This window comes from Geospiza fortis, unplaced genomic scaffold, assembly GCF_000277835.1.
Source record: "Geospiza fortis unplaced genomic scaffold, GeoFor_1.0 scaffold224, whole genome shotgun sequence".
Taxonomy (NCBI): Eukaryota; Metazoa; Chordata; class Aves; order Passeriformes; family Thraupidae; genus Geospiza; species Geospiza fortis.
Genome location: NW_005054448.1, coordinates 1,524,890 through 1,536,511, shown reverse-complemented (window position 1 = coordinate 1,536,511; position 11,622 = coordinate 1,524,890). Strand labels below are relative to the sequence as shown.

Here is an 11,622-nt window from a genome sequence, read left to right as displayed (position 1 = left end):
CGTTGTGGATTTAGGTAGCAGCGAAGCTAAGCACAGGTCCCAGAGTGAGTCCTAAGTGGTATCTAACAAAAGGTTAACCACAAGTAATATTGTAACAAGATATGCAGGTAAAACAAGCAGGATAGCAAAAAAAGCAAGACAATGGGGCAAGTAAGATAACAAACGCCATCAAGAGCAAGATAGCAAGTTCTAACGGAACTTGCTATCTGCAAACTTGCAAACTGCAAATCTAGCTAAAACCAAGTTAGACTGTAAAACAAGAAGCACCAAGTCATGTGCTGAAGATAGAGGTAGAAAGTTCAAATGTGAAGACTACAGGAGTCTTCATCAAAAGACCACCAGAGGACTGGTGACCACCACAGAAAAACTGGCAAAGTTCTTTGTTGGTGAAGGCAACAAACTCTTGTAAAACCACGACACAGCTTTATGCAAATGTGAGTATGCTAATGATATGTTGTAATTGTGACATTGCAGGGAAGGACTTTTAAAATGTAACTGAAGGCTACAGAAGATTGAGTGAGTTCGGCAGAGAGATCCCCCTCACTCCCAGTGCTGAATAAACAAATACCTGCTCTGTACCCCTCTGACTATAGAGTTTTATTTTTTTGCCCAGTTTTGGACTTCAAGAGACACACAGATCCCAGAGACACACACATGGATGCAAACACAGGACACCCAGGACTCACAGGCACCGGACATACAGATCAAGGTGCACACACCTACAAGGTGCTGCTGTCATCAGCCCCTTGCACAGGACCCACATCACACCCCAGCCCCCGTTCCCACACTCCTCCCCGTGCCTGGTGTCCTCCCAGTTCACACGTTCAGCAGTGGCAAAGCCCAGGCTGATCCTTCGGGAAGGGCCAGCCCCAATTGGTTTCTGGATAGGCCATGGATTAGTGTGTCCCCTTCGTACAGAAAATCATCATATGAAAAGCCAGTGTACACAAAGGAGACAGAGTGTTGGAAATTATACAAGGTTTAACATTTTTTTATGTAACTTCAGTCAGGTTAGTTCGCCTTTGTCTAGAGGAAAAAGGAATTTAAGTTTCTTTTCAAATGACTGTTTCACCGGGTGAAAACTGATGAATTTAACACCCACATAGATTTGGAATAGCCAGGAGACACAGATACTGGCAGATGGCAACCTTCAACCCCAGACACCGCCCCCCTGGCATGGTTGGAGACATCTGGTCTGGAAAAGACTGATAAGAGAACCAAGGAATGAGGACCAAATTAGCCTTGGAGGTGAAGAAATCCGTAAATAGGAAACCAAATACTAAGAACTGCCTAACTTGGGACCAATGCACATTGAACCAATGAATTTCTATGAGGCTTGACTGTATAAAATATGGGGAAAATCTCGTAAAATTTATGTGTCATAGAATTATTTTCTCTGCATATCTTGGCAATGTGTGGGTGAAATTTCTATTGCATATTCTGGCCAGAATAAAGCAATGCCTTGATTCTCTAACGCTAAAAATAGTTGTTGGAAAGTTTTTTGTTCCCACCACAGTTTTGGTGACACGTTCATTCTTTCTATTTGACCTGAATTCTGAGGGTGCCAAGGGGTATGGAGGTCCCACTGAATTCTCAAAGCAGCCATAATCCTTTGAAGGTTCCCTTAGAAAAATGAGTTGCCCTGTCCAAGTCCACTGCCTTCACAATCCCATATTCAGAAATCATTTGTTAACTGATCAAATAAATGATCAGTTAGATCAGTCAGATCCAATAGCTGAAGTGGCTAGAAACACCTCTGGCCACCCTGCCAGCTGGCATACCACTACCCATTGGCTGAGGTACTTGAGAGGTACAGACTTCCCAAAACACCTAAGACCCCCTTCTAATGTATATCCCCCCCGCTTTGTCTTTTCCTTGTGTCACTCAGTGGAGTTCCTTATGGAATTTATGGTTCTTCTCATTGTTTCTTTCTTCTCTCAGTATCCAGTTTTATTTATCAGCAGACCTACAGTTTATGGGTAAAGACAAACCTGTCTCATTCCATTCATCAATTGGTGGAATCCTTCCCATTGTCTCTCAGTGCTAGTTTTATCTACCAGCAAACTCACAGTTTGTTTATAAAGACAAATCCCTCATTCCTTTCAGGAGGATAGGAGTGTTATAGGGAGACATACATGTCTCCAAAAGACCCCGCTTTAACAGGGACTCAATAACAGGCTGTAACCTTGAAAGAGGGTATTCAACACCACTTATCCTGGTTGCTTCAGACTAATTTGGAGAGGCAGTTTTCCATATTGCCCTGGGACTGCCAACATTTCTGGGTTCACTTTAGCATAAGCTTTATCAGCACAACGACACTAGTTTCCCCATCACCCCTCACAATACTAACTCACACTTCCAACTCAGTCATTAAATCCCCTCCTAGCAAACCACAATCACAACTAGGAACAAACAGAAATTCACACTTTTCAAGCCCATCTCACATATTCACCAATAGTGGTTGAATAAAGTGCACTGGCTCTATTTCCCACTTACTCCCTGAATTATTAAAAGAACCCCCTTTGACATAAAATTCAAAGTAAACAGAGAGACACCCAAGTCTACTAGGAAACACACTTTTTGTTTCAGACCCACCTTGCATGTTATCAAGGGCTCCAGTGTGGTGAGCCCCCAGTACAATAGAAATCCTGACACCCTTAACAATCAATTTCCAAAGTTCTATTTTTTTTTACAAATGGCATATTGATTAAAAACTGCACCATTATTCTTGCCTGTACCTTTACCTTTTCCTCACCCCTTCTTACATATACCTGATGTACCTTCCTAACCAATTCTTGCAAGGGCCCACTCTGTCATCTCTCCAGCCAGTGCTCTCACTGTTTGTGGGCTCTCATGTTCCCAAAGCCACTGAACTCTCTGCAAAATCACTCACCTCCCCAGTGACCCAAACAAAATCCCTTCTTATATCAGGCCAGGATTTGGTGATAGATTGTATCTTACACCATATACCAAAACCAGTCCCTGTCCTGCTGCAGTGTCCAGATGCATCCCCCAGCACACTCATCCAGGTCTCCGGGCAGCTCTCTCAGCACCACAAGCTCTGTAAAGCACAAGGTCCTGGTGGATGGGCACAGCCTTTGGTGCCACAGGGACGGGCAGGTGAAACATCTCACAGCCTCATGGGGCCGGGGGGCACTGCAGCCCCTGCCCGTGGGCGTGGTGGCATCAGACACTGCCCAGCGCTGAGCCCCGCAACCTCGGCCTGTCCCATACCTCCTGCACAGGTGCCCAGCCCATGCCCCCGGTCCTGCAGTCTGACACCTGGTCTCAGCGCTCCTCGCCATAGAGAAACCCCCTTAAGTCCTGAGTTGTAAGTGGAAAAACACACATCCTCCACTCTGGCTCCATAATGACCGGGGGAGGGGTGGAGGCATAGGAACAATATCTCCTTGTTTTCCCTGTCCTGGAAATTGGGAATACAAAAGGCTTGGGCCCTGTATTAGACTGCACGTTTTGAAGATATGGTGGAGAACATCCCAATCCTCACTGTTTCTCTTTCCTTATCACATGATGTCCCTTTGCTGTTTGCCTTAACCACATTCCTCCACACTCCCCTTCAAACAATCCTTTCTCAAACCAACACCATCAGTCTCCTGTTGCAGAGAGTCCTTCTCGACTTCCCTTATTGCCCCTTCTGGGTGTGGCAATTGCCGAGACCCTCTCTCAATTTTCCCTTACTGCTCTCCCTGGGCATCCATTCCCTGTTGCTGAGATCCCTGTTCAACTCCCCTTATTGCCCCCTCTGGTCATCCATGTCCTTAACTACCTCTGGGAGAATGTGCAAACCATCTCAACATTCTCCCAAAGGACCCTTTGGAGGTATTTTGGGATCATCATCCCTTTTCTTGATTTTCCTTTACTGCCCTCTCTGGACATCCTGCCATGTTTCACACCCTGAGGGTCCCACTGTACTCACTGGTGAGATCTCCAGTGGTCTTTTCCTGTGGACTCTTCTTGATCCTCCTGGTCCACCTCTTGTCTATCACCTGAACAGTCTCAGGTACCCCATCAATTGCCCGCTGCTGGCCAGTGCTGGAGGAATTTGGTCGCCTAAAAACTGGGCGAGGCACGCCTCCAACTCCTTTTCCTGTGTGCCAGGCCCAGACAGTGAAAGGACCCCGGATGAGTCCCCTATCTTGTATGGAAAATCATGCTATGAGAAGCCAATGTTCATAAAGGAGACAGAGAAGTTCTGCAACTTTATTTGAATAAAGGGAGAGAGGCAACTGGGGTACATGCCCACGGGATTTTATCTCTCCACTTTTTGGAGGATGCAGCCTCCTTTTATCCTAAACTCTTGGCCGCATGTTGCCCTCTTTCCTTCCCCATTGGCTGAGGTACTAGGAAGGTACAGCCTTCCTGAACCGCCTACCACATATCCCCCCTTGAACCTGTTATTTTCCCCCAAAGTTCAGCAGCTCCGGCTTGTGCAGACCCATTTGTCTATTTCAGGAGTCAAAACTAACCCTAACCCAGTTCTGGGTTCTGTAACAAACCTACAACTTGAAGTCAAAGACATTAACACCAATACTTTCACCCATCGAATTGTTTGTAAAGACGTTAGTACACATCTTTCTTACCACCTTCACTGCCTCCCTTGTCACCTCGCAGTCAGCTCTGTGTCCTCTCAGTTCCCATCTTTCTCCTTTTAATAAGACATCCTGGTTGCACTGAGGATCTTCAACCCTTCCAGGAGCAGAGACACCCTCATAATCTGTTTCCACAGTGTTGCAGTTTAAGAAAGGTATTCCCCAATTGCGTGTTCGCAAGTGAAACGTTCCAAATTATGCACCACCCTGCGGGTGGCTGGAGAGGAGAATTGGAGGCACAAAAGGTAAAAAATACAGGCTGAGATAAGAATAATTTACTGGAAACAGCAATGAAATAAGAAGCAGAACAGTAACAGAAACAGAATTAATAACTGAGTGTACGAGATGGGAACAATTCACATGTGAGTGCTCACCATGTGTAATCTGATGTTACCCTGATCACAGGCTTCACACTAGCCAATAGAAGAGACCCCTTCCCCCACCCCCACCCTATGCATCATATGAGGTGGTACAGAATAACACCCATCCTGGCCTTGCCCCTTGCGGCTACTGCAAAAATTAACCCTGTCATGGCTGGAACCAGAACATGCAGCAATGTGCTCTCCATGTGTTTCAGAGAAGGAAAAAATAAAATATAATTAGTGAGGCAGAGGCCTCATTTCAACCCACAAATCCACGGAGAGGTGAGGAGCACGTCACCACTTCCCTGAAGCGCCTTTGAGTTTCCCAAACTTGCCATCTCCTCTTAGGAAAGTCAAAATTGTACCTGAGCTTGACCTGAAAAATCTCTTTGTAGATCCTTACTGCCAGAACAGACTGTGCTGCCCTGACTGGCACGTCCAACAGCATCAGTGATGGCATTCAAATGGTCCAAAAAGGAACTGACTTTATGGATGTGAAAAATGGGATTTAAAAATATCCTGCTGGTTTTCTTCTGAATGTGCAGCAGCTGCTATTGAGTCAGACTTTCCCTGAAGATGCAGGGACCTGTGTGTCTGCTATTTTTTGTGGGCCTGTTACCTGGGTCCTGTGGAGTCAGGTTGCCTGCTTGAACTTTCAGTGGATTTTGTTCATTTGGGGTAAATAGGCTGGAGAGAAACGAGAGAAAGTTTTGATGTTGGGTTCATGTCAGCATCTGCGCTTTGCTGTGGCTTGTGCATTGGGACAGGCCTTTTCAGGCAGCCTCTGGAGCAGCAGAGGCTCTGTCATGGGGACAGACAGGTCTGAGGCGTCAGCACCGGATTGTGAACCAAGGTCTCTTCTTCTAGTAACTTCTCACCAGGTGTGACACTGGTTGTCCTCTTCTGGCATATGAGTCAGCCATGCAGGGCAGGGCTGAGACTGGATGGTTCAGAGGACTTATTGCTGCTCTGCACTGTGGATTCTGCATTAAAAGGTCGGGATTTGGGTGCTGGTAAACCTGACTGCCCTTCAGCAGCAAAAGAAATCACAGAATCACATGTGAATGATTTGTTTCATTTGTTTGAATGGTTTGTGTTGGAAAGAACTTTTAAAGGTCACCTAGTCCACACTTCTGCCATCAGCAGAGACATGTTCCAGTAGACCAGGTTGCTCCAAGTCCCAGCTGACCTGGCCTTGGGACACTCCCAGGGATGAGTCAGACACAACTTCTCTTGGCACACTGTGCTGTGGCTTCTGTCTAACTTATTTCCACTGAGTTTTCACCTGGGATCAGGTAGAGTTGAAGAGCTGGCATTGCACCACCACCATTCACTCATGGGGAGTGAATTTAAGGTTGAACATAACCTTCTCCAAAGCACTCTGGGCAGTGAGAAGGTGGATTCTGCAGGACCACAAAGCAAGCTGTCAGTCAGGACAGTCTCTCCAGGCTGATCTTCCCAGATTTAAAGTGGTCCATGGAATATGGGCTGGTGTTTATCTTCTGCAAGATAAACAGTCAACAAGGTTCTTATAAGTTTCTATCAGGCTGCCCCTTGTCTTTGAGGCTTTAGGAGCAGAAAGGGAACATGCCTACACACAATTAAATGTTCTGCTTCAGGTGCCATGTGTGTCCTGGGCTTTGGGGCCCAGAGGGCATTGCAGGCCTTTGGCAGCCTTCCTGAGGGCTCAGAAACTGGCAGGTCTGAAGGTGGCAACATGGGACCACGAAAATTACCAGACTTCACCATGCAGTGTCCTGCTTGCAAAGCTCACACACCACATACTGAGATGCAGATGGGCACTGTGTGAGTTGCCCAGTGTTTGATCACATCCAGAGATGACATCCTCAGGGATGAGTGGCCCGGAGGCTTTGCTGATTACCAGTCTCATGGGTTATCTCTGGAGCACACTTTGCTATTAACCTGGCAGGCTAATATAATCAGATATAATAGGCTAGCTCTGACCACTTGCATCCCACCCCAGAGTGGTTCAGGTGGTGGGCGGGCACAGCTGGCCAGCTGCTGTCCTGGTGGAACATAGGGGGGACAGCCATTGCCACCTGCAGCTGTCAGATGTGAAAAGGGCTGGAAACTCTCCCAGCGGGGCAGGTCTGACTTGCTGGGCTGTGAGTGTCCAGAGGTCACTGTAGTAGCTGGGAGAAGTGTTGGGGCAAGGAGAGGCTGGTGGTGTGGAGCTGGAGGTTAGGAAGTGAGAGAAGGATGAAGGATGCTAAAGAAAAGCAGAGGAACACAGGGAAGAGTAGGCGACTTTGGAGGAAAGGGAGAATTTGGACCTGTCTGGAGGGAGGTCTCCAAGGAACTGGAGAGGTCCTGGGAGGTTGACAGGCTGAAGGATGGTGGACTGGAATTCCCAGGTCCCCGTGGCTGCTGTACCTACAAGGTGGATGAAGTGGAGGAGATGCACCATCTGCACGACCCCAGGCTGCACTCCCAAATGGAAGAGGGATCTGGTCGGCACCTGGTCAGCCTTGCTCAGGTGCCTGTTTCAGGTGTATCTGTAGATGACGGTCCCTGCTGACCTCTGCCCAAAACTGAGGCCTGCGATGGAGCACTAGAGGTCACCTGCACCAGGGAGATGGCTCTGCAGGTGGGAGGGGTGACTAGCTTCTGGAAGGGGCTCCTGCTTGGACTGATAGCCCTTATCAGGTGAGGTACCTCAGGAAGTGTTAGGTTATCTCTGGAATATATGCTTCTGGAAGATCCTGCAACACACATGTAGCCAGTTTGGGTCTGAGTGGGGTGTTTTGCACTGGGTGCTGCTTACAGGGGTGTGCTGGGATTTACAGGGAAGCACTACACAGCTTGGCATCAAAGATCAGAGCCTTGTGAACATCACTGACATCAGTGAAAAAATCATTGACTGGCACTTCCTGTACCCTGAGACCTGCAACGAGCACTAGCCCTGCCTGAGGCTCACCATCTCTTTAATACAGATCTCTGTGTGCAGGCATATGATGCACTTGGGCCAGTGCTACTAGAGGGAAGGCATTGGTTCATCCCTGCATCCCCTAGGCAGGAGAGCTACTGGGATGGCCATGCAGAACAGTTCCTGGAGCTCCAAGTTGTGTTTCACCCACTGATTTTTGGGTTATATTTTGCTATTGGAAGTTCCAGATGGGGAAGTTTCTGTTTCCCAAGAGAACTGTTTCCCAAAATGTTGTTGGTTGCTCACTTTTTTTTTTTTTTAGTAAAGCCTGTGTTGATACCACTCTGCCTGGGTGTAGCAGCAGGGAGGAAAGTGGCCACAGGCAGTTGAAATGTTTAGCGAGAACAAATTAGGGATGTGAGCAAGTGGAATTTGCCTTTCCAGGAACTTAAAAAATGGTGCAATGTGTGCTGAGTTAGTGCAGTGAAAGTGATGAGACTCATCTGGAGAAAGAAGAATTGCTGTGAGTAACAGGTTCTTAAGGCACATCTGACCCTGCAGGTGACAGCCAGAATCAGTCGCAGGTTGCCTGCTCTGTGTGTGGGTGGGACAGTGCCTTGCCAGGACCAACAAAGGCCTGTTCTGCTGGGGGCAGGAGGAGAAGTCTGAGAACATGAGCAGCATCCCCAGCACAAAGTGTGGTTCTGGCCCTGCTCCATGCTCCTGCAGGATGGAACCAGGCTGGTATGGGCACTGAGCCTGCCTGGCCCACCATCAGGGTCTATCCCTCTCCTGGGATTGAGGGCAGCTCCTGCCAGCTGATGTGGTGCTGCTGTGGCAGCGTGTAGTGCTGGACCCCCATCCACAGTGACCCATGTGCTGCAGTCCTGCCTTCCCCCAGCCCTGCAGTGCTCTTTCCTCAGGCACCTTAGCTTCAGGTGAGACCTTCACTCTCTGCTCCTCAAGAAGCATCTGTCAGAGGTGTGTGAAGGCTGCTCACCATCTCCTCAGTCTGTGTCCTGAACAACAGGGAGACATTGTCCTTTATGCCTCATATTTGTGAGAAGAAGCCATCCTCCAGTAATCTTCACCCAGCCTTCCTGATCCCATTAGCTGCACAAGTCCCTTTGTGTACAGGGACTTGTATATCATGTGTGCTGTGACTTCCACATCCTCCCCATGACCCTGCAGCTCCAGCAGCCCTGCTCACCAGGCTGTCAGTGAGGACCAGGGCATGACCTGACCTGATGATTCCTTATCTTCTCACACCTCCCTGGGCACACACAACCACAGCCACCTGGCTCCTTCCCTTCTACCCGTTCTCCTGGCCAGGGTGCCTCTCCAAGAACCACCCCGATCTGCACCCACTCCGCCTCGCCCCTTTGGACAAATCTTCGCTCACCTCTCCCAGCCCACCCTGCACTTACATGTTGGTATACTGCACAAAAAGCAGCTGGAGGTGATTTCACAGTGCTGCAGAGTCAGGTCATTGTCCATCTGCCTGCTGTTGTAGTGCAGCATTCCTGTTTAGGGAGCCTGGGAGGAGCCCAGTGCCTGGAGCTCCTGCATGGAGACACCAGCACTGTGGACGTTCCATTCTGCAAAGTCCTGGTGAAAACGCAGAACTGGCCGGGGCTGTCAGCCATGGTCTGCTAAAGTGCCATGGCATCTGTCCCAGCTACCCCAGAAGATCCAAGGCTCTGGCTCTGTCTCTTCCTAAGAAACTGAAAGTGCCAGGTGATGTCAGGGCTGATCCTCACTCAAAGTGCCTTCATGTCGCAGCTGAGCACTCCTTCTGCCCACGGCCGTGCCTGCACCTGCTCCCTCCCCTGGACTGCTCCATTTGCACAGCCTCTCTCCCTTGTTCCCTTTCTGCTTCTGCCCTACCTGACTGCTCTTCCAGGACTTCCTTCCCAGGGGAATGCAGGGCAGGGATGTGCAGTCAAGGGCAGAAGTTTTCTTGTAAGGAAACATTGAAGCAGAGGCTTCAATCCAGCCTGGAAAGAAGATCTGGGGATGTTGGAGGCTTCACCACTGGGTTATGGGGTCACCTCAGCACCTGCCCATCACCCTGTTCCCTGCATCTCCCTGGCCTCCCAGGGCTCCGCCTGCCCCAGGCTGCACGGGACACCCCCTGCCCTTGTCCCTGCTGCAGTGGTATAATGGGCTGTTAATTCTGGGGTGGTGGGAGGTGAAGGGCTGCAGGTTGTCATCTCCTTGAGAACTGCAGAGAAGGCAGAGAGCTAGGGGTTTGCAGCACAGTGGGCAGCTGCCTGGCACTGCTGGCACAGCCCTGTCAGCCCTGTAGTGAGGCACCACTGTCCCACTTGGGGCAGACCCGCAAACTGGGCCCCAGAGCACCCATTGCCACCACCAGCAGTGTGGCTGAGCACCACCCCAAGCACCACAGGGTGACTGGGTCAGCTCAGGAGCTGGGCAGGGACTAGTGGGGCAGGACATACTTGTGACGTTTCAGTGACCAACACTGCAGTGCAGGCAGTGCTCAGTGAGGGAGTGGTGTCAGGGTGATGGAGCCAGTGCCAGGAGGCCAAGAAACAACAGTCATGGAGGCATGCATTACCCAGTAGCTCTGTGAGGTTTCTGGGGAAGGAAGGACCTCTAGACATCCATCCCTCTGGGCTCCTGCCCAGTCACCCTGCTGCAGGCAGAACTGCATCTCTTGCTGTTCCTGGGGCAGCGCAGCCCCACAGTACTGCTCATGTCTCACAGTCCCATCCCTGGCATGATGTCCTCGGATGTGTAAGGTGCAGCAAAACAACCCCAAATGTTGTCCACTTGTGGCGCCAGCCAAACATAGAATCACAGACTGGTTTGGATTGGAAGGGATTTTTAAAAGCCATCTAGTCCACATCCCTGCCATTGGCAGGGACACCTTCCACTATCCCATGTTACTCCAAGCCCAGTCCTAGCCGGCCTTGGACACTTCCAGAGATGGGGCAACCATGGCTTCTCTGGGCAACCTGTGCCAGTGCCCCACCACCCTCACAGGGAAGAATTTCTTTCCAACATCCAATTTAAATCAACTCTCCTTCATCTTAAAGCATGGCCACCCACAGCTTGTGATAGAGCTTGCTGTCAGGATAATTCCCTGCAAACCCATTTACTCCTTCCAAGGCTCAGTCCTTGCTGTTTGCTTGCATAGGAACAGTTTTTCACACCACAGGTCAAAAATCCTGCGTGCCAGGAAAGGTCTGTTAGGGGTCCCCGCTGCCAGCAATACCACATCCCATGGAGATCTGCACCATGCCCCAGGGAGGCACAGCACCACCTGCAGGGATGCTCCTCAGCTGCCTGCAGACAGTGGACATGGGATCATTACTCCTGTCTTGGAATCGAGGCAGTTAAATGAGGATCCATTGTCGATCTCCCAAGGCTCTGGAAGCACATGGATCCCTGGAGCTTCTACACTGGAAGGCTTCATCCTTGGGTAGTTGTTTTTTTTTACCAACAGTGAGAACTGCAGATGAACAGCCCAGTTAAGCCGCTCATCCCACTCAGAGCAGGGAACTGAAGCTGGATATTGAAGTGCAGTGATCTGCTTGGAAAGCCTTGGGAGTTGTATATTTGTGGTGTAAGAGAGCAGCGACCCGAGACAAAACTGTCTGGAGGTGGGGGAGAAAACTTTCCTTTGTACCCGGGGTGATCTCAAAAGTCATCCACTGAAAATAAAGAATAGATTTGGGGTATGTGATAGAAAAAGGCACAGCGAGATGCTGACACTGCTAGATGACATGACGGGGAG

The 11,622-nt window shown here is 49.6% G+C and overlaps 1 protein-coding gene across 1 annotated transcript in view; it reads right to left on the bottom strand.

Annotated features, from left to right (window-relative positions):
* Positions 1-11,622, bottom strand: part of POLE (DNA polymerase epsilon, catalytic subunit) — a 45,924-nt gene that overhangs the window by 33,734 nt on the left and 568 nt on the right. The gene's annotated exons all lie outside the window — the stretch shown is intronic.